The sequence below is a fragment of the Parus major genome, chromosome 4 (genome assembly GCF_001522545.3).
Source record: "Parus major isolate Abel chromosome 4, Parus_major1.1, whole genome shotgun sequence".
Lineage (NCBI taxonomy): Eukaryota > Metazoa > Chordata > Aves > Passeriformes > Paridae > Parus > Parus major.
In genome coordinates this window covers 39,246,425-39,270,735 of record NC_031771.1, presented here as the reverse complement: position 1 = coordinate 39,270,735, position 24,311 = coordinate 39,246,425, and positions in this window count along the sequence as shown.

Sequence of the window (24,311 nt, the reverse complement as noted above, 5' to 3'; positions counted from 1 at the left end):
ATGATGCACCAGATTTCAGGTTGTTAGGAAAAGGTAGACTGGATATACAGATAATATTCTTTAAAGGCATTTTGGCTAAAAGTCGTTGCAAACACTGTTGTGTCCTCAATCAGTAAAAGATCTATGAACAAAAAGATTGGCTGTTCCTGAAAGGTGTTCAGTTACTGCTTCAGCTGATATAAATAAAACTAGCATAGTTGTAACAGTTGTTCTTCATCCATGATTTGAATGAAAAATTAATTTCATTCATCTAATTTCTCCCTCCTAAATTAGAAATGCCCAAAGAAGTTTCAGGAAAATATTGCAGTATTTGAAAAGAAAGAAAAAAAATGCATAAGATGCTTTCAAGAATAGTTAAAGATACACAGAGCACTACATCCAATTTTGGAGATCTTTTGAGCACTTCTACTTTGCATATCTTGCTCATGTCTCAATTTCTTATTCAGCAGAGGCCCAAGGCACCTAGGTGCCAGTCTCACACCTTCTGCATGAAAATCAGACTTTGATGGGACACATGCCTGTGATACCTTTATAGACTATATTTTCCCATTAGGGCCTCAATCTGTGTTATGGGACCAGCAAAACATGTTGTGCCCCAGTCACTTATTTAAGCAGTTAAAGAGACAGAGAGAATTTGATCATGTTTTATCTTTCCAAAACTTACGATTTTGCTCAAGGACCAAGAGGAACAGCAAGAGAGGCTCAATAACCTTACTCAGATGTTTGCTTAAAAATGACAGAAAGAGGAAAGAGATTATAATTGATGAAATCATAGTCCAGAGATCAAATAATTGAAGAAAATATAGTTAATTTCTGGCACCTGAAATGGAAGGACTGGAGACTGTATTCTGGTGATGGTGACCATAATATGTCAGAAGGTGACTGATCTTGATTTTCTTAGCTTCTTTCATGGTTGGTAGCAAAAAGAGATTCCTAAATAATTATTAAAATGAATACAAACACTTTGATTATTATAAGCTATTTGCAAATTACCTTGAGAGATGGAAATACTAGGTAATATGAAGTACCATACTTGTCTCACTAAAAAAAAACAACAACAAACAAACAAAACCCAAAAAAAAAGAACCAGAACAAGAAGGTTGTAAATTTCCTTTAAGCATGATATGATATCAAATGCACACTCATCTAGTAAAATATTTTTATTGCAGAAAAGCAATCACTGGTAACTTCATAAATTTTAATGGGGCAATTACACACTGGTCAATAATGTTACATGTAATGATTTCTCTTTCACCTACACTTTAGTGTTGTCAGTTGACCTTTAATAGAGATTCAGTGATGTAAAACAGCTCTCCCATAGAATCCAAAGTAATGACACTTGGCCTTCTGAAAACTCAAATGACATCCTCAAGTTCAGCTAATTAAAAATAATCCTGAATTATCTAGGATCATGAAAATATCAGAAGAGATCTTTTTTTTTTTTTTGCCTGCAAAAACCCTAGCTGTTTGCTGTGATTGGCAGTTTCTAATCAGTATTGTCCTTATTAATTATCCTCACGTTTTCTTGTAGCAAAACGGAGCCAAGAAAACATTTGAAGTTTTAACAATGTCCCTGATTGTCATGGTAGGAATAATAGACCTGAAAGCTAGATGCTATCAAGAGAGAGATTTACAAACTCGATTTTTCACAATGAAGCAAAGAAGCTAATGTGAAGACTGATAAGTGTGGGGTCAAGGATGTGGGCTGCATTTTAATTTTCCTTATCTCATTTAATCTGCTGCCTTAATGTTGCCAAGCTAACATATTACATATTACAAGTTATGGTTTATGTCACATTTTAGGAAACATTAAGCTGCAAAATTACCTCAGTGTAGGATATCCCCCTCATGCAAGGTGGTCTCTATATGCCTATGCCCTGGAGTGAACTCCAGCTCACTGCCAATTCACATTGAGAGTGAAACTGTGTTTTTGCAGCTCAGTTTGTGTAACTGATCACAAACATAGCTCGCTTTGCATAAAATGATACACTTTTGAGTGGCCCAGAAGTGGCTGAACACTGGGCTGTTCTGTAGCATGTTGTCTCCTTTTTCTTTTGCTTTACGATTTACCTTTTGAGGTACAAAAGAGGCCAGGACTGCACAAGACTCCCTCCTACTGACAGGCAGCAGGCCCTGCTATGATAACTTGAGGTATCTGCAGAAACTGCTCACAGATCTATAGAGATCTTCAGAAACCACCCCCAGAACATGTGACAGTTTTACAATACTGCAGCTGAGTGAGTGACAGATACATGTCAGACTGCAGGGTTCTGAACTGTAAATGCACTATTTGAAAGAGTTCTTTCTCGGGAGGCTAACAAAGACTTTGATACACTGGAAAAATGGCTTTGAGAAAAGAAAATGGTTATACACATAGGCTAAAGCAATGTTTTTACCATCTGTGGTCCATTTAATTATAAAAGCTACATTAGAAAGTGGAAGATCGATAGAGGGAATTGTTGTCCTGGTGTCCACACAGTCAGTGTTGTCTGGACTAGCTTTTGTCTGAATGAGTACTTTGAGCATCTTCAGCAGTAGCAATGCTTTAGATACTCTGCTTCTACTCATCTTCTCCTTCACCTTGGAGGAATCAGATCTGGAAGGATTATGTGATCCCACAAGTATGACAAGTTGGAGTTAGTGGAGAGAGTTACTCCAAAACTACTGATTAGCATGGATCTGAGACCGTAGTCAAGTAGACATGATCCCATTAACTTCTTGAATAACTGCAGGACTGTTGAATTCAAATCTAAGCCAAAACATCTGTGGATATTGAGTTAATGTTAAATATTTTTCCTTTTGACAGCATAAAAGCTATGAAATTATTTTTTTTTAAAGATGCAAGGACTTAGGGGATTGAACCAAGTGTTTTTGCAATAAAATGTTTTCTAAGTGCAATTCTGCATATATTTAACTTAGCAACCAAATGTGAGGATAGTACATGGGGTGTTGAATGAGTGCATACACTGTTTTGTGAAAACAATTATACAAATTAAACTTTTAGATTTCTTCTTTAAAGGAAAAAATAATTTTTTTTCTTAACTTTGGGATAAATAATACTCCACAACTTGGTATCACATTATTGTGATCATTATTATACATAATATCTTGTTAACACTGCTTTTGCTAGAGCACACACATCTAAAGGCAATACTTGTGCTCAGAGTTGTGGAGACAGTACCAAGATCAATCATATGGTTTTTTTCATGTATGGTGGGGAAATTATGTGCTTTTCTGACTTGTCTCAAGTCCCTAATCAGAACTCTCATTTCTCTCCACTTTAGGCAGATGTAATTTCATATTGGAAAAATATGAACATTCCCCCTCTAATTATCTCCTGGCTGCTAGCAGATGGAAGATTGGTGATTTCTTTTACTTTTAAGCAAATGTATTCACTCAAACTGCTAGACATGGGGCATTTTGGTGCCATAAGGACCAGGAATATATCTATGAGGTTCTAAGTGACAGCAGAGTCTACATTGCTGTATAAATTAGCAGGTTTCAGTGGCACCAGTCAAGTTAGGCCAACGTGCTCAGTTGAGCATCTGCAATGGGAAAAAAACATTGTGTGCTTTGTACTGGGGTTATCTGATGTGAAATCTTTGTTGCACTCTGACTTTTTTGCCAATAGTAACACATGAGCCCATTGAAATCTTTCACAACAGTGAGTTTTTAGAAGGTTTAGAGGCAAACCATTCTAAATCATGCAGACTGGTTTCCCCCCATAGTGAGTTTACATATGATGAAGACACTGAAAGCTCAGAATATTCTGGATTTTTAATGAGTGGAATGAATAAAAAGAATATATAGAAATGAAGGTTTCTATAAAAACAGAGGCCACCAACTAAAACAAATATTGATCACTTTTTGCTAGAAATACTTTAACACTTCCAGTTACAGGAACACAATATGATAGAGCATAACACTGCTGTGAAATTATATTGGCCTTTTCTATCTTTGAAAAATAATATTAAATATGAGCTGAGACAGAGAGCTAGTGGCTGTTGTATTTTTGTATACTTATAACACTTTTGGCTTAATGAAGAGGCATTGGTATCATACATCCTAGTATTCTATAGAGGGTTAAAATAGTTTTGCTCAGAAACCACAGAATCCTGTAACAGTAAGTCTGGTTCTGAAGGAAGGATTTTATTTTTACTGGGTCATGGTTAGTGACTGAAACTGTGTTAGGGTTGTGCTGCAAGAAAGAGATCAAATTGCTCAACATAATTTCTTTCAAGATTTTACTTAGACATGTCCTTACTTTTCTGTTAACTTGGGAAAGAAACTGATACTGTGCAAACCTTTACTGGATCTGTCTCTGTGTGCCAAAAATGGCTTACTTAGATTTATCTTTTTATGGTGCTTCTAATGCTAACTTCCATCCTGCTATCATAGCCAGCTTTCCTCTTTGGAGACATGTTCCTCAATTATATGATAAATTCCTCAAAGCTGTGAAACTAATCCCTGCCAGAGGACAGTGAGCTGCAATTTTCATCGTCCTTCAAGAAGTATTACTGCCAGTGTTTCAGTTTCCCCATTGTTTATTATTGAAATAATGCTCATGTATTTACAGACAGGCTGGATACAAATGCTGTGGCTTGGCCAGCCTTCCAAAGTGGTTTCTGGCTTTGATGTGCCACTGAAAACCCAAGGAAAGGATTAGGCCTCTAAAACACTTTCATACTGCATTTTGACTGGACTGAAGTAAAGGATTTGTGAAGTATCTGAATGTTGCTGATAGAAACAGCCTATTTCTGGTTTGTTACTCATTCAGCCACAGTTTAAATAATTTTGTTTTGGGCCTTTGGTTATGTTTCCTGGGTGATTTGGCTAACAAATTCTAATGTATTTTTTAAAAAAAAATAAAATGGAACTCCTTTAGAATAAATAGTCTTTCCATTTAATAGGATGGAGAAGAAAACCAAAATCAATTCCCTCAGACCAAAATTCACCCCTACCCCTACCCCACCTTGCAAGCCCCATAGAGGAAGTAATTCTGCTATTTCAGCAGTGATACTGTGGAGCATCCTGTACTGCCCTGGAACAGATTTGTTAATTAGAAAGATTAACCTTGCTGATTCCCAGTCTTTCCAAATTCTTCCACCCCTACTTTGCAAGTTAGAGGCTTGTTTGATTACAGTGGCTGTAGCAAGATTATTTAACATGTCAGCTGATCTTCCTTAATGAAGAACCTGTCTTGGATTAGCTAAAAAAAGCTGTTATGGCCCTTTGAGAGGTAATATTGGGAATTTATGAGTATTAAGGCAAATTACAACTTGGATGTATGTCAGAGTCTGCTGAGGTCTAGATTTTCAAGTTTATATAAAATATTATTAATTATAATAAACAAACAAATACTACTACTACTACTACTACTACTACTACTACTACTACTACTACTACTACTAATTAATCACATTGTCAAGTTATTTTCTTTCTGTGTACTCTGGATGAGAAATTAAGTGGTTAAAAATGAAGAATGAAAAGTACTGCTACTACATAGGAGGCACAAACCCAGCTTCTACATACTGAGTTATTTACAGTAGGAAAAGGAACCTGACAGTTTCTAGACCACACTAGCAGTGATTTTCTTACTTTCTAATGGGCTTGCTATGTAGTCTTTTACAGAAGGTAGGAAAGCCTCAGGGAGAACCATTTCCTAGTTAGATGACACTGAGTGATTAGTACAAGCCATATTTTTCTGTTTTTAACGAGGTAAGTAGTTATCTCAGGATGATGACTCACAACTGTATGAAAGATTTTGAGGCCTTCCCCTGCCTCCCCCCCCATCTCCCATTTTAGTTCAGCATCAAATATGCAAGTCTTTCTGAGGACCCACAACATCTAGTTTCCTGAGGGACTTCTACAGGGAAAGTGGGTACACATAAAACAGGTCTGGAAATCACAGAATTTCTCTGAAATTTTCGTCAACGTATTTTCCTCTGAAAATGGTGTAGGAGTTAGTCCTTTTATGTAAGTGACAGCAGACATTTCCTAGCTACAGCACTCGAGCTTGGTGGTAGGAGGCCTTACTGTCCCAAAGGAAGTCCCAATCAACTGGCTGCTGTCAGCCCTCAGCTGTGTTGATCCCATGCCAATTTGCATTAGTTTTCAATATTTACTAGGAGTGAGAAAGCACTTGACAATATCCCAGTCAATACAGTCAGTCACATGGAATTAAAAAAAATTATGCTTAAATTCCTATTTCAGAGGTTATTTATACATTTTATGTTCTACAGTTGCTAGATAAGCATACAGCACATAACTAGTCCTTGACACAGGGTCAGAACTCAGGTATTTGTCCAAATTTAAAGCAGTCTGCTCATATTTGTATTTCTGGTCCACCCTAATGAAATTCTAAGTCTCTTCTATAAAAATAGCCTACACTCAAGGAAAGAAAAAATTGTTCCCTGTGTCTCTTTTGGTTCCCAAGTGTCCACAGTTCACAATAGCAAGACTGGAGATACCTTGGTAAGGGAAAGATGGGATTAGATGTCACTAGAGATATAGTTCAAGTTAACAGTGTATGTGGAGGTTTTTACATGTTGGATGAGGCTGTAAACAGCATTCCCCCTCTCTACCATAATTTTTGGATGCCTATTCTGATTATCATGTACTCCTTTCATATGTTTCTTAATTTGAGCACTGTGATTCATTCTAACTTTAAAATTTATTCCATTTCTCACACATTTTGTTGTTGACTTTTCATTATGTATGTCAGAACTTAAGAAGCACTTAAAGAATTAAAGACAGCCATAGATTGTAATGAAATGTGTTTACAAGGAAGAAACATGAAGCAGTTTTCTGAGAAACAGTTTGTTGGTGAGTTATTTGCTCATCCTTGATTTTGGTCTGCCTCAAGTATTGCATTATGCATTTTATGCCTTTGAGCGTAGGGTTCTGGGAACAGCTGTGTGCGTGTGTATGAACACATCTTCAACTGAGAATCACACTCTGTAGAAACCAAGATGACAAAAATTTATAAAACATCCTTTCTGATTCAGAGTGGATGACAACAGCTGTTTGACAGTGCACAAGAGAAGTTAACAAGTGTTAAGTGCAGAAAGATACTTGTGTTTGATAGAATATATTTTGGTTCTGCTATGTATAACTCACATTGCCTCATTCAGTGCTAGATGTCAAAATATATATTTTAAGTCTTCAATCTTTAAAGCACAAACCATTTGTTATCCTTCTCTAAAAGAAATTGTTTGTGAATTACTACTAACAAAAATAAGGTCCGAGTGTTTATTGTAAAGTGTAGGGTTAAAATTTACTTTGGAAATGTTTTTCTCCCATGATAGTTTAACTGATAAGACAATGGCTCCCACTGATATTTACCATTTTTATGGTAATAATACACATCAGAATGTTGCTGAAGCAGTGGCTGTGTAAGTATTTCCTAGGAAATGATGTGAGGGAGGATTTTGTTCAGGCTTTGGTCTGTAGAACGCATAAAGCTCATAAATCAGAAGCACGGTGTTCTTTCGTACTGCTGTTGAGGCAACAGTGACACAGTGAAATTCAAGACCTGCTCCAAGGGGAACAGTTTCCATTTTAAACTCCTATACATGTTAATTCACTCTTGGAAAAAAAACCCAAAAACTTCACAGTAATTTAGGTTTAGATTTAGATTGAAGGAAAGGAAAAAAGAAATAGCTACCTAATGATTTACTGTTGGTCAGTGAGTGCACAATCCAAACACAATTTAATGGCAAACACCAGTTCCTGAAAAATTCCAAAGGGTATGGATAGCCCTTGGGCTATTATTAAGCTGGTCTCTTGGTCACATTAATGAACTACAGAGATATGTTATTCAGTAGCATATATTTTTAAACAAGCCAGGGTTCAGTACCCTGATACCATCATGATATACTTCTATCCATTTTGAATGAAAAATGTGCTTGCAATTAGACAAGGGGCTATAATAAAAATGAAATCTAAATAGAACTGTTTCACATAATTTCAAAAAAAGTCTCCACATATTATTGAATGTACTTCTCATAGGATCTGGAAAATAAGAATTATTGTTGTTTCATTATTATATTAAATACTTGTTATTTTTCAAAGCAGTATCATCATACTATTTATTTCAGGCCTGGTACAAATGTGTAATATAAGCAGTTAACATTAGTCCCACCAAAACCCCACAGTACCTGTACAGGTTTTCACCCTGAAAACTCTGCTGCCATCTAGAAATTTGTATTCTAGAAAGCTGCCCAAATTCTAAAGGTTAGTTTTGAAGCATCTTAGCACTTTTCAGAAGCTATGAGTCATAAAACCATAGAATGGTGTGTGTTGGAAGGGACCTTAAACCTTGTCTTGCTCCAGCCTGTTGTCATGGGCACCAGATCAGGTTCCTTTGAGCCCCATCCAACCTGGCCTTGAACACTTCTGGGGATGGGACATCTGGGCAACTTGTCCCATTGTCTGACCACTTTCACAGTAAACAGTATCTTCCTAACATCTAAACTTGACCTTTGTGCCATGGAGAGTGTCAAAATACTGTGCAATTGTTCAACACGGTGTAGACAAGTAGAGGCAGAATACAGCAGCCTGAGAATTGTGTCTGTAGTGCTACGGCTGCACAAAATATTGCCACTCATAAAGACATGTCTCTCCATGTCTCCTGCTTCATTTTGGATTAACAATAAACTTCTAAGTAGATAATGAGAGAAGGACAAAAGCAGGATTAGGAAAGAGGAGTAAAAGGCAATGAGTATTTGAAAGTTTAATTGTCAGAACATCTGAACCACATGTTTAGATCTAATTACAAACCAAGTGAAATAGGCTATCAGGCTTACTACTTATAAATGCATGCTGCTGTAATTTGAATATTATTTAGATATTAAAAACATGTTTCTAGAAATGTTTTTGTTCCTGAAAAAGGATGTTCTGGCTTAGGACGGTAATCCTAGGAGAGAGTTCAATCTTGGAAATCTGAAAGAGATTTAATTTCTTTATTACATCTGGGTGAGGAGATAATTTTATTTTTAATTTTCACTTCCCGATGGTGGTTTGCAAATCAGCTTGTTGAATGCTTTGAATACTGCTGCTGGGTGCCTAATTTTCTAGGTGTTTAAAAATTAAACATGGCTGAGCTAGTGTCTCTTTCATAAATTTGTCCCTATATGCTTCTAAGAAGTACTGCTGTTCCACATTAACTAAAACCCAGTTAAAATACTTTTGGAAGAAATGTCTGACTTCTGCCTGTATTTCTATTTTATTTTCCTTCAAAAGCACACTGGGTTTATGAATACTGGTTAGAATTCATCTCTCCATATATTTTTAATATCAACTTCAAGTTCTTCACTGAAACCAGTTATAAGTGCATATATTTCAGGACAATACATTAGGCAAGCAACCTAGATATATAAATAACTCACTTGGCAATTTGAATTACTTCTCAGTTTCTGAACAATTCCCATCTCTAGCCCATTTCTCTAAATGGTTTTTAACTGATCTGGCTTAGAACTTTTAATTTATGCTTTTACCTTTTTGTTGTGTGTATGTGAAACAAATTACATTGGTTCTTTTTCCTGGAAATGTGTTATCTCCAGAGATTAGGGGACTGTAGTTTATTTGCACTTTCAGCCATTTCTTTCCTTGTGTGCTAGATATTTTCCTAACTGATACAAAGACTTGCTGACTAATCTAATTCAATATAAACACATAGAGAAGTTCAAGGATATCTAAGACTTTCTCTTACCAAATAGGGTACTTAAGGTTGGATGGATTGACCGAAAAAAAGAGAAAACACAACCCATAAGTACAAAAAACCCCACGGAACCTATGTTTGAGCTGCTTGCAAAGAGAAAGGGATATGGGCCCTGGGCCCTGTTCTGACTTTTCTGTTTATTTGTTTATTTTCCTTCTGAGTGTTTGTTTTCTGGCTAGTGCCCTCTTCCTACAGGTGAGAGACAGGCCTTCTATGCATGAAGTCAAATGCCTTCAGAACATTTCCTTGTAGTCTTAGCTTATTTCATTTTTCTTAATTTACTGCATGGCTTTGCTTATGAAGAAGAAGCTGTCTTCATACGAAAGTGTCTTCAGCTGCAGCATATTTTGTTTGGCACAGCTGGACTGTCACAGCATTATCATTGTATCTCACAATTACATTGTCATTTCACTCTGAACAGAGCCTGGTTTGGAGGAGTTACAAATGCATTTCATTATTACTAATACTTTAAATTTTTAGAATTCAGAAGACTGTCAGGGCAAATAGGCCATTTTTGCCATAGCAAACAATTATCAGGAAATCTTTAATAGTGATGTTCTTGCAGTGGTCTTAGATACAGGCTAAAGCACACAGCAGTGGTGGCTAATTTCTTGATTTGAATTATGTCCCATAAAAAGAACTCAGGGAAAAAAGTGAATGGCTATGTTACTTTGGCTCTTATTTTCTTTTATAAAGATAAAACCCTCTTCTGAGATAATGTTCACACTGTTGTAATTTGTTTTTAGTGAAAGAAAGGCAGTGGAAGAATGTGTTTCTGCATACAATTTGTTTGATTCTGCTGAGCTGTGGCTTAAAAAAGGACTATGGTTCCTCATGAGCCCCTGTATGTACAGAACTTTGCACTAGACTGCTTGGACGGATGTATCTACATGGCTGCTCATGATCTTTTGTCTGGTTAATCAGCGTTAGTGAATCACAGTCTTCTAAAACTAAACTTCCATGGATTTTTTTGTGATACCATGGTTAAATCTTTTCTTTCTATTTCATGGTACAGTGTGTCTATTTTTTTGTTGCCTCCTATTGTTTTTCTTCGTCTACTCTAAAATCCCTACAATTTCTGTAACATGATAAGAAGCTGGTCGTGCTATTACCTTCATTGTAAGCATTGTAGGGCAGCAGGAAAAAAAAATCACCACAACAGATAGAAATCCTAAAATCTATACTATGATCATTCTTTTTCTTGGAAAGAGACACAGAACCTACTAGGCAGTCTTGATAAACTGGTGAGAAAAAGAAATGTTAAAGATGAAAGAAAAATAGTACAAAACATTAAAAATATACAGACTCCTGAATCAGAAAGAAACAGGAAATCATTGAAGTAGAAAATAGAGCTTCTAAAAATGAAAAGGAAAAAAATGTACTGATGCCATAGGGAGATATTGTTAAAAGTGAAATTAATTCTAGGAAAGATGCCAGTAACATATACCACTTCATGAGAAGAATAAATAATCCTGGAGAACATAATAATATCCTGGAACAAGTGACCAGTAAATTAAGAAAAATCATAAGGGTGATAATACTAGAAATAGATGGGAGATAGCTGAGAAAGAAAGAAAAATGTATCTCTGACCTAACTATTCATATTGAAAATGCACAGCATCTAGGGGTGCTGGGAATAGACAATGGACAAACTGTCTTAGTACTGTAAGGATTCCTGAGCACTTAGGGAAATTCAGAGTGCCAGAATGGTTTTTGTTTTGTCAGGAAAAGTGTGAATTAAATGAGAACCTATTTCTGTTATAAGTCTGTCTTTCTATGAACATGAGTTCCAACTTGTAGATTTCTAGCAATGATCTCTGGCTATTGTATCAATGTGATTGCTAAAGCCTGGGAAACAGAGTTGATTTAATTTGGTGGTTGTGCTGTTGGCTATCCTAATACCTAATATCCTAATACCATGAACATTTTGTGTACAAGGTTTTCTATTTAGAAGTAATTACATAGCTTCAACTACTAAGCACTCAGTGCATTGGATAACACTGACCTATCTCTCATAACCTGCATCTTATTCTGTGTAATCTCAAATATTTTAATAACATAGACAAATTTGCATTCTGTCTGCCCCTCTTCCATTTTAGTCCATTAAAATGAGCCTAAAGGAATAGATAGAAGATACCATGAGCTTCAGTGTGTATGAATCGGGTATTTTGTTCATGAACATCCTCCCATTATGCTAATTATACTGATTTCTACTGATAGAAAAGTGGAGCTCTGTTTGACAAAATACTCCTTGCTGAAGCTCTGCTCACTCTTATTACAACAGAAAAGAGTGGAAGTAGGAACTTTCTAGTTTCTACTGTGTAGTAGTACTCTATGAATCAGGTCGTACTGTCCAAGAACTTTTTAGCATCTAATTGCTTTTCTATATCAAATCTGATTGAATTTGGCATTTAACTTTACATATAGTGACTGAATGTTTGGTCTTGTGGATTGAAATAAATGGTATAGGAATTCCTTGGACCAACAGAACATTTAGCAATTTAGCAATTTGTGTCTAATTAAGCAGGTATATATCCATGAAACAAGAATCACTGAATCATTTAGGCTTGAAAAGACCATTGAGCCCGACCATTAAACTGCTGCCAAGTCCACCACTGAACCATGCCCTTAAGTGCCACATCTACATGTTTAAATACCTCCAGGGATGGTGACTCAGCCACTTCCCTGGGCAGCCTGTTCCAGTGCTTGACAACCCTTTCCATGAAGAATTTTTTCCTAATAGCCAATCTAAACCTCCCCTGGCAAAACTTGAGGCCATTTCCTCTCATGCTGTTGCTTGTTGCCAGGGAGGACAGACCAGCACGCTCCAGTGCCTCAAATTTTTCTTGTAGTGAGGGGCCCAATACCTTTAATTTCTCTTAATAGAAGCCTTAAAAAAAACCCAAAAACCTCTTATCTCTTACATTACTGATATAATCTGTTAGTACTTTTAGGTCATAGACTTTCACATCTTCATCTTATGTGACTTAATTAATAATAGTATCTCTGCTGATTGTTAGCCGTAACAAGGTGATGAACAGATTTTTAATTATCTGAAAGCAGTCTGAATTAAATGTATTCTAAAATTTGCTTCAAGGTGACGTAGGGCCAACTTCAGAGATGGAATAAAAAAGCACTAAAGGCAGAACTACTAAAGGCAATAGAAAGTTCATACCACATGAATAATGAACCCATGGTCTTCAGTGTTTTTTCTATAGTCCTGTACAATTCAGCAGTAAACAAGCAGATTCTACAGAAAACCAAATAATTTTAGGACTTATTAAAAGCATTTTGGAATATTATGTTGTTTACAGGAGAGTCAGGTCATTTCAACTATATTGATTTGTGTTCAAATCATTGTCACAGTGTCACAACTGATTCATGTCTGATGGCATTTCCATTTAAAAATCCTTATTTTTAAAAACGTGTCTAGACCTTTCTATCTGCAAATAATTCACAATTACTTCCACACCTGTCCTGAATATAGAACAACAATGAGTAGATTTTCCATTTGCATGCCATTACTTAATTTGACCTATGTCTCCACAGCACTCCACTAAGGAGCACTTGTTCCATAGTCTCTAAAAATTGTTCACAAAAATTCTGGAATGTCATACCTAATGCCAAGATTTATTTAATTGTATTTTTTACAGAAAATGTGAGCTTAAAAATTCAGGTAATCTGCCTTCTGAATCTCTAAATACAAACACTTCAGAATGTATATTAGGATATCAGCTCTTGTTACACACTTCTAAGAAATCCTCCAAACCCAGGATAGTCTTCAGGTAAGAGCAATAGATCTTCACTAAGACTGTTTTGCTGTAATAATTAATTAAAATTTTACTATGCTTCTCGTTTTCATTAACCTTTAAGGAATGTAAATACAGCTATTACTAGTTTCCCTGATGGATTTATTGGGCTACTTTTGTCTGATTTTGAAGAAAATCTGTTCATGGGATAATGTAAAAAAATTAGTATAGTGTTTCTTCATGGAAGAAAATGGTTTTGGGAAGTTAAATCCCAAAACTTACAGAGCAATGAAATATCAATAAAAGAATGTATGACCAGAGAAGCACACAGATAAACTGAACAAAAAAATAGTATGGTATAGATACAAACCTTAGCAGTATTTTAAAATTCCATGTGGATATATTTGAAGCCTTCACATATTTCAGCTTTTATAATTCATAGCTTTTCCATCCAGATAGAGATTGTATGGAACATTAGTTGCCTTCAGTGGAAACTGTGGGCATGAATGTTAGAACAAACGTTTTCCCTTGTTACAGCAAGAACTCAGTGTATTAAACTTCTTGACATATAGTATTTTACTGAGATACAGAATATAAGTTAAGTTCCCTATAATTTATTATCAGCAAATCTCATATTTTAAAGATTCTTTTTTGAACATCCATCCTAATTCATATTCTCTTCTTATTTATCCTTAAAGCAAACGACAGTAATTTGACTGCAGTGACCAAACTTTTAAAAATTATCAAGTAAAACAAATCTTCTTTATGTAATCGCCAAAATATACAGAAAAAGGTCTCCTTGAAAGAAATGTGGGAAGTATTTTTTTCTTTCCATACTCTTTTCCAACAGAGCTCTCACAGAATGAGGACTCTTAATTTTATTTGGCTGATTAGTAGTTGGACTAAGATTTCTGTCTCTTTCAATGTATTAAAAAATTAAAATGTAATTCTATTCACTTAAAGGAATCTTTTCTAGTGCAACATTCTGCATCCACTGGTGGCCATAAAAAAAGTACCAAAAACATTTGTGCTTTCTTCTATTTTTCCCTCCTTCCCAGATGGTCTGTGCCTTTAAAAGTTTTCTTCTTTCATTTTTAGAATATATTAGAGCTTGTTTACTGCTTCACATTATTTGCCTGGTCTTTCCTAGAATCCATGCAACCTTCTCTTCTCTCTAATTTGTTACTAGATCATCTACAACAACATAGACTCCATTGTAGCAGGTGTTACGTGACCCCAGACTGGAGGATATCCTACTGATATTTGCTATACCTAAATGTTCTGTGACTCCAGCAGTAAAATTTCATCAGTTTTATTCTGTACTTCAAAAATAAAAGAAATATGTCTGTTAACGCTGTCTTGATTTGCTGAAAGTTTGTGTGTAAATTAGGCTCCATTGAGATGCTCTTTCCTTCTCAGTGGTTGCTTGCAAAGTCTTTCTGCAAATATCCTAATTATTTTGAAAAAAAAAGTGAAGGATATTTGACATTTGCACTAATTTTCAACAATACTTCAGAACTGTATTAGACTGATTTGTTTCCAAATTCTCCTCTCCTACATGGGCTTTAGAATGATAAGGTAACTATTGCCTTCCTGAGGCTGGAAACCTTGCAGGAGTCCTGATATCTTAGAGCCATTTGAAAAGTGCAGATTTAGACCCAAAGGCAAGTACAGGTGCTTTTTCTTTGTATTTCTGGTAAAAGATATGACATGCAGTTCAGATGAGACAACATTTTTGCAGTTTCAATGGCTCATATTTGAACAAGGCCTGTTGATAGACAGAAAGGTAATAATAGGGAACTATAGTTCTCTCTGGCAAAATTATTTTACTCATTAAAGAAAAAATACTGGCATTAAGAACAATCTAATATATGCATCAATAAAACAAACTGAAGGTCACTTATATTTTGTCTGAAGGTCACTTATATTTTGTCTGAACTGATTGTATAGAATTTTTAGTTCTATTCCTGAATTAAAGATAAAATGGATGTGTCTGTGCTATATTTAAAAAAAAAAAGAAAAAAGCCAAACTTCTTTTGTATTTATAGTGCTGTCCTACAGAGTACTTGTTGTCTGCTTTGTGCGGAATCAACATCTATTATGTATCAGTCTAGGGACACAAACCATTTTCTAGGCTTGTACTATTCAATCCTGAAAGCAGTTTTGCAGAATTCAGCAAAAAGAAATATTTCATAATCAAATAATTGAATTTTCAAAGAACTTTTCAAAGCCCTAGGCACAGATGGTACATATCAAGAAGATTGCCAATCATATTACATGACAGATAAACAGTATGCAATGCTCTTATGATCTACTGAAATTTTGCTTAGCAATGTAAGTTCCCCACAAAAATTTTTGTCAAAGGAAAGAAGTCCTTCTTTCATAAAGAATTCAGAGACTGACCATCATATTTTCAAAGTGCCAATAGCTGCTTTTGTGCTAACTTTTTTTTCCATCAAGTTTTCTGCCTGCATTTATAGTGGATGCAGATAATATCAAGTTGTTAGTCCATTACCTGCCCTCAGCTACCTAGACATTTAAAAACTTGCAGAGTGACATGCAGCCCAGCATGGTATCCAAGGACTAGTAGTAACCTCAATTGTTATTTAATCCACCTCCTTGTTCTAGGGCAAGATCTAATGTGCCCGTGTCCTTCCTGTCAAGCGCGTGTGAAGATTTAACTTAACATTCATGAAATCCAGTACTTGTACTCATTTGCTGTTGAGCACCAGGGAAGAACTTGTAATTGCTACTCCATTTTCTCATTCTTCAGCTGTGAAGATGATTGCTTTTGAAGAATGTTAGAGAACTACAGCTTTTTAAAGAGACTGTGTGTCTGTTTAATTAGAGAATATTATTAGCATCTTATTTTACAGATGAGGAGATACATGCATTGAACAGTCTGACCTATTATGATTTGATTTGGTCTGTCCTGACCAAATATAGTTTGGTGTTTAAATATAAGGTGTTGCCTTATATTTAAATTTCAAAACATTTTTGGGAGCCAGATTTCAGTCTGCCTTGCTAGCCTCATTCACACTGGGTAGCAGTGCAGGACCCCCAGTGCTAAGCTCACACTTCTCAAAACAGGGCATTGGAGTTCGGGGCTGCCTCTGGCCATGGTGAGGCCCTCCTTGGCACCCTTTGTGGAGTCTGTGGCCTGTCCTGGCCATCAGAGGCTGCTTTCAGATGAGGCTCTTGCCCTGGCCCTGCTGGAACTACCCCTCATGGCCTGGTGCGTGTCCTGGGTCACCGCGATGCCCACGGCTCCCACCCCCAGCACCTTTCCCAGTGGCTGCTGTGGGACACAGCCAGAGCAGGAACCTTCCCTGGCAGCAGCTTGGTCTGTGAGAGCAGGAGAGTTGGGTTGTGATGCCTTGAGAGGGCTGAACTACAACAGAGGCTAGACAGAGCTAAGAGAATAAAGTAGGTATTTATTGAAGGACCTTAAAGGATACACCTTGGGCAGTACAAGAGCCTGGCCAGAGCTACACCTAAGGTGGGCCCAAAATGGTCACAAAAATGGATGCCTGGACATAAGGTCTCATAGTTTATAAGTTTTGGTCCATTTGCACATTGGTGTTGATTGTCCAATTACAGCTTCAGATTATGATGTCCCATCCTTCTTTTTTTCTCTCTTCAGTCCACTGTTTATGTTTTTGGGCCTGAAACGGTTGTCCTTGATCTCAAGCTGGAAAGGGAATTGTTTTGTCTACATACTCTGTGAAGAGAGCTCAACAACGCTTAGTATGAAGCTCAGAACTATACACCTAGGCACGAAATATAGGAAAACTAAAACTCAAGGCATCAGTTGTGTGCCTGAGGCTGTTCCTGCCCGCTGTTCCCATGGCACTGCCCAGGAATGGCCACGGGCACACCTGGCTTCCAGGCCTGCCTGCAGCCCCAGGTGTCTTGTCCTAACAGCGACTCCAGCCAACCCTGCACATCCAGTCAGCGCCCTGCAGAAATCACTGCACTTAACAGAGAAAAGAAAGTTTTCTTTCAGGGCTCAGTTTCTATCTTTCCATCTTCTTTTTATGCTAATGGAAAGCAAAATAGGCCAGCAATATTTTAGTTAAAATTTTATAACAAAATGTACAAAACTTCACAGGAGATTAACATTCTAAAGGAATTATTTGCAGAACCTGGGAGGGAATGCAGGAATGGGTTACACTGCAGACTGAATTTATGGCATACAGAATCTACTGTGATGAGAGGTATAGAAACATCTATAAATAATGAACATATCCATGAAAGAAACCAAAATCTGGACTTAACTTCCTGCTTCTAAACCTTAACACTATTAACACCTGTATCAAAAGAGGTTCTAACTGCAGATGTAATTCTAAATGAAGATTTCAGATTAAAAGTAAATGAGATGTAAAGCATGAAAAAATTGATGGCTGTCTCTTTAATGGGTAAAATAAACGTCTAGCAGTCATATAACACTAACTGCTGAATAAGGTTCTGGTGTTAGCAATGTTTCTAAACTATAACATTTAAATAAAGCTTAATATTTAGTTTAGATTTAGTTCAATTCTGAAGTATGCCCTTTTCCCTCTCTACCCACCCCCAAATTCCCATGGCAAATGTTGTTAAAAAAATGCAAAAGTCCTCAGGATTAGTAAATATCATATGCACAGTATCACTGTGGTGATACTTGGCCTGAATAACAAACCTTACACTTTCTAGTGTACTTGGTCAACATAAATAAATAATGACTTCTCTTTGATTTAAATACTACATTTTCTACTGTATAGAGGGATAATTGGGACAGTGGGATAACAGTTTGGTCCAAACCTTGTAATGTGTTGGCGGGAAAAATCAGAAAGTAGGACTTTGTTGTAGTGTAATCCATTTCTGCCTGCTGAGGAATGATCATGTGCTGTCGTAACTAAATTCTTTTTTAAGAACCTGGCTTTGTTTTTGAATTTTTTCCTGATAGTGTATAGTTCAATAGTAGGAAAATTGGAGTGCATAGTTCAAAAGCAGACACTGATGGTAATAAATGAAGAACTTTCCCATACTGCAAGATAGATGAGCAGGTTGTGAGTTTCATTCATCTGGAATAATTGATTTACATCATTTCTGCAGAGCTTTTGGAAATTGCTATTTCAAATCAATTTGATCCAGTTATAAAATAAAAGACACTTTAACTTATTTTAACTGTTATTTGTGAGATGGATATGAAGATACTTAATAGTCTTTGAAATTTTAATCCATTAAATTGTGAAAGTATACAACATCTATTTTAATTACACAATGCAATCTACTGATACACTATTGGGGTTTATAGCTAAATTATATTTTATATATTTTGCTACTGCAACTAAAGCAACATGAATCAACAGAATGTGAAAGGTCACTTAAGGAATTAAAAAAATTTTCTAAAATTAGGGGAGCTATTATCAGTTGAGCATCTCTCTAAAAAGGTATAGATAAAAAAATTAGCAGGTTTGCAAAATAAAGTTGCTTAAAACTTTAAGCTTTTTGCAAAGTATAAAATGTAAAGTAATTTTAAGAAATTCCTTCCTATGTCTTAATTATTTATTTTATTTTTTTATTCAAAGAGAAGATTAAAAATAAAAAGGAAGTGCATAAAACATGGCTTCTACAGCAGAATCTCATCACTTTTTTAACAGTCTGCTGTGTTACATTACAGATCTTTGAGCCTGTTTTTCTTCATTCTTTTTGTGCTCAGACTGTTTCTGGGTAAAATGAATGATGGCAATAAATAATTTGGGAGAAATTCCTGGCAACTCATAAAACCATATTCTCCCTATTATGTGAAACAGAAGGTCGAAGTTTGGAGTAAGATTTAAAAGGAGAGGTCAGCAATGACTTCCTACTCTCCTCTTTTAAAATCCCCAAAGCTGCTGAGTTTGCCTGCAATATGCCAAAACAGCACTAATAGTTAATAACTACTTCTGCAAATGAACTCTCCCTATGAGAGTCTCCAGGCTTTAGCTGGTTTAACCTAATCTCATATCTGTCAGGTAAGTAAGTACTAGTAACCCTCTTTAACACATAGCAAAGCTTAGTCTCTGAGAGACTAGCAACAGGGTTATGCAGGAAGTGTACAGCAGCAGAAGAAATAAAAGGCTTGATTTCCTTATTCTCATGAGCCTTAGTTATGCTGTGTTTCTTCTATCCATCACCTGCAATGAGTCATGTGCTGGCTTTCAAAGGTTTGTTTCTCCACACCTACAGCAGCCACCCCTCTCTGAACCGAAGCCTTTGTGCTGCAATGGCCACAGGTCTCTTGGTGAGGTGGATGAATTGTGTGCTTCCTGTGCTGCATCAGTGGTGCTAGATTACCCTCTCTTACACACACACACACACACACACACACACACACACACACACACAATTATTTATATGTAAATATTTAATGCCTTTCCATCACTGTTAGTCACATTTACACATAGATGAGTGTATGGATTTATGTGTGTGCAAGGGCAGGAACAGTAGGCAAACTGGTTTGGGTTTAAAGAGATTAGACTTGAATAGTCCCCTCTGCTCCCATCTTCCTTTCTCCAGAAGGAAGAGAAGCAATGATACTGCCAACACTTAAACTGGCTTGATTAATGAGCTCTGTTCTGCCAGCTTTCCTGTAATTTCTTCTGAAGTTTTAGGTTTGGTTTAATACAGTCTAGTCTGGGGTGAGAAGTTGGCTGGGTTTAATTGTATCTGGATCATTAAACCAGAATCTAATTGGCACTCATAATTGAGGGGGAAGACTTCTTCCCCTTTGAACTGACTCAGATAACAACTAACCAAAATTAGCTAGATGCACAGAAAAGGAGCTGACAGCAGTGTATTCTTCTTTATTCAGATATGCATGAGGTTTGCATTTGGAAATGTGATACTGCCAAATGCTGCATCCAGAATTCATCTTTTGTAGTGACTTGTTAAGGAAACGCTTGTGATCAGTAAGAATTAGCAGATAAAAAGATCTGAGTGTTTCTGTGAATCTTGATGTCAGCTCTTGCTCTTAACTGAGCAAACTGATTGTTTTAACTAGAAGTTCCAGGATTTAACATTTGAGATACTTTCTTCCCTTCACATTGAGTTGGACTCTGCTCTGATCCCTGTCTGTAGGTGGCACTGATCCTTCACTGTAACAGTAGCAAGGAAATTATGAATGCAATGAATTGCAAAAAGAAATCTTACCTTAAAAATATAAGATATGTGTACTTGGTTGTGAATCTGGTAGTAACATGAAGCATATATGAATCTAAAAAGCTCACAACACTGTAATAGTGAAGAAGGCATCTCCTTGTCTTTAATTTAACCTGTAGAGAATGTTTTTACATAATATTAGTCTGTGTGTTTTCCTTTCAGTTTTCTTTTCTCAAGAGCATTAGATCTTGAAGCAAACAAGAACTGAAAATCTGACCAGCGCCTCGTGCATGCTTGATTTACTTGGAGTCAAAAACTGATTTTTCTTTTTTTCTGGTTGAATAATTTCTGGAGTGGTGTAATTCTGCTAGGAATGGTGCAGGATCCAAATAGCATACAGCAAGGTTTCTGAATACCTGGTAAAAACCCATTTTTGCATTATTGTATTTTTGGATGAATACAACAAATCTCTGGTCAGTAATATCCATTCTAACCAAAACAGGTACAGTTAAATTCAGAAAACAATCTAGATGCTGTTACATTGAAAATACCACAGCCTTGGGTTGGGCACCCTTATCTGCAATAAGATCTTCTTGTCTGGAGACAATTAGTTGCCCAAGAGAAACAACACAGAAATTTGAAAGCTGAGTAGTGTAAACTAGACAGAAAGAAACACTGAAGAGAGTGATAGGGCCTATGGCCTTTTACTCAGACAGTTAAGAAATTAGTTCTGCCAGAGAAACTGAGCTCTGGAGTCTTCTCTCATGTAGTATTCTCTTTAAAACACATTTTCATGCCATCTTCATCCCCTCCTAAGACAGTAAGAATTAGTTTACTTTGCTTCACTGTCATAGCAAGCCTGAAGGAATGTCATAATTGTCAGGCAAGGTATTCTGCTGCAAACACCCATTGTTTTCCAAGCTGTTCCAGTGGTATAGATAAATAAATATTTATTGAAGCAGGGATTTGAACTGAACTCTGCCACAGGAGTATCCTGACCATTTCTGTAAGCCTTTGTGTCAGTCTATCACCTGTCCCTTCTCCCTCTAGTCTATAAATTCAAATTAATTCGTAGACTGCAGAACATCTCTAAAAGTTCTCTCTAGAAGAATCATCAATGTCTTGGTTGTTAGGTCCTTCAGCTTACATGAAGGTGTGCTGGATTGAAGTTGAAAATTAAGAATTTGTTAGAAGAGAAATTAAAAACTACTTTAATCACTGGGCTGTTAAATGTACTTGGAACTGTGTGCTTCATTAATGTCTTATCACTAATGTTATCAGTGAAACTGGCAAATATGTAAAGGAGAACACCTAGCCTGAGTAAAAGAAGCAGTTTTATCTCAAACACCTTGTCAACAGTAGCTCTAAGGTGACAATGGTGAATATTCCCTGCTGGAAAATCAGATTTCTAGATTCTACTGCTAGGAACTTTAGGATTCTATATGTATGTTCCTTAAATCTAGAAATATACTCAGAAGATTTCCTGAAGATTTTGGATGCATCAGTTCTAGTTCTTGTTCTAGGGTGCTTGTATTATGAAGTATGTCTGAAAGGACTTCCAAGTTGTTTCCAATCAGGAGGTAAACTTTGCCTCCAAGTCAGAGCAGCAGGGTTCATCACAGTGAATCCAAAATGTTGCCTCAAGCCTGACTGGTGTGCCTTAAAAAGGTTTCCCTGCATTTAACTGTAGTAAAATTTATTCCAGCATGCACACGTTTCCTTAAATGAGGATTTGGCACTGAGGAAGCTTAGCATTTGGGTTGAATACACTTTTTATAGTCTGTTTCTTATGCCAAGACTATTACCTTTCTTTTGGAGAGGAAAGCTGCAAATTGTAAAAAAGTGGGAGGGGAAAACTGCCACTTGGATTAGGTTATTTCTTTCCCCAGTTTCTTGATCCAGAAATATTTGGGTGAGTTTTTTATCCTCTGGGGCCTTTATGCTTCATTCAGACCAACTTTCCAGAAGAAAAAAAATCTAGTTCTGCTCAGGTGAAGGGGAACTAGTAGGTGCTGTGCCCAGAAAAGTTGTCTTGTGAGCAGAGACAAAGGCTTCCTGCAAATAATAGCTGTGTCACAAATAGAAAGGGGGAATCTGCCCACAGGGGGTTCTCACAGTTCTCCCTAAATGGTCTTCACAATTTTAACCTAGGACGGTTTTTTCCCCATGCTCCGATATTTACTCCTGTTCCTCCCAGTACCTTTCCTCATACTTTGTTTGTTTCAGCTATGCTCTTGCTTTCCTTTTCTTTTGTGTCCTTTCCCAATACCAACTTTTCCCATTGACTTGTTTAGGTTCTTGGTAGAATCTGCCACTGACACCTCACATCTTGTGCATAACATGGTCTTCAAGTATGAGAAAGGATAATTTTTAGGTAAGATTCACTAGGGAGAAGGAGCAGGTAGATGAAGTGAGAAGGACTGCAAGGTGTAAATAATAGTTAATGTGATAATGTGATAATGGTGATCTCATCTTCAGAGCTGTGTAGGTCCCACAGACACAATTCAAAAGGAGTACTGGAAGGACAACAAAAAAGCTTTTATTCTGTCTTGCTTAGAAAGTTTTCTGAGTGGAAGCGTTATGAGAAAAGTTATGAGACCCACAAGCAGGTAAGGGAACCTGGCAGAGAAGATTCAGGAAATGACAGATTGTAAATACATAGGAGATGTAGCACTACACTATGCCTTAACAAATGTGAAAGGGAAAAATAATAATATCCATATTCCACATACATAATTGCAGGGCAATGCAAATTTTAATAATGCTATGCCATGTTGCTGAGATTTCTTTTTTCAGAATGTGAATGAGGCCAGGAAGTAATTTGAACATATTTTGATTTTTCCTCAAGACATTTAATGAAGACTTTGTTTAGTTTTTATTTGCACAGTTTTCATTAGAGCATGTCTTACCTGCTGTGACTGACAGCAGGATTAAGGGACACAGTTGGTGGAATAAGGATAAGGGACTAGCCCATATCTAAGAAAGTGTGCTCTCACCTCATGTTTTAGTATAAATGCATATGCTAAGAGAACATGACAGGATTAATAAAGGAGGCTTTAAAAAAACATTTTGGTGAAGGGATGACCTACTGCCTCTGAACAGCAAATGCAGGGTCTCACAGAACACAAGGTATTCCATCTGCAAAAGCCAGATACGGAGAAGTCTTAAAGAGCAGATCAAGAGTAACAAATCTTTAATCAGCCCTAGCATCCTCTCATTGCTCCAGTTCTCTGCCTTCAGGAGCTGATGATGCTGCTGAGGTGATTCTCACACCCACTATTGTGGTCACACACTGAAAGGTACCTTGTAGCCCTGTATGGTTTGTATCTAATATGAAAAAACACACTCAAAGGATTTCTTTTTCCCAAAAGATTGCCTTTTACCAGTTGGTTATGGCTGTTTATAATTTGTGACTAATTTATTTTCCCCTGCAGCAATGGCAGCAAAGTCCCTTCACAGCTGAGAAGTGAGCAGCTGAATTGCGCCTTATGTTTGCACATCAGGCAAAGTCATATGGAGAAAAACTGAAGCATATTTTTCTACACAGTCAAGAATGACTGTGGAAGCACAGCTTTTCAGAGGCAGACATTTTAGACACAAATGTATGATGAATGAAGACTGCTTATCTACATAAAATGCATATTTGTATATGATAAACCCTGAATGCAAGTAGTCTCTTTTTATTCCCTCCCCATTTTTTTTTTATTCCGAAAGCATAA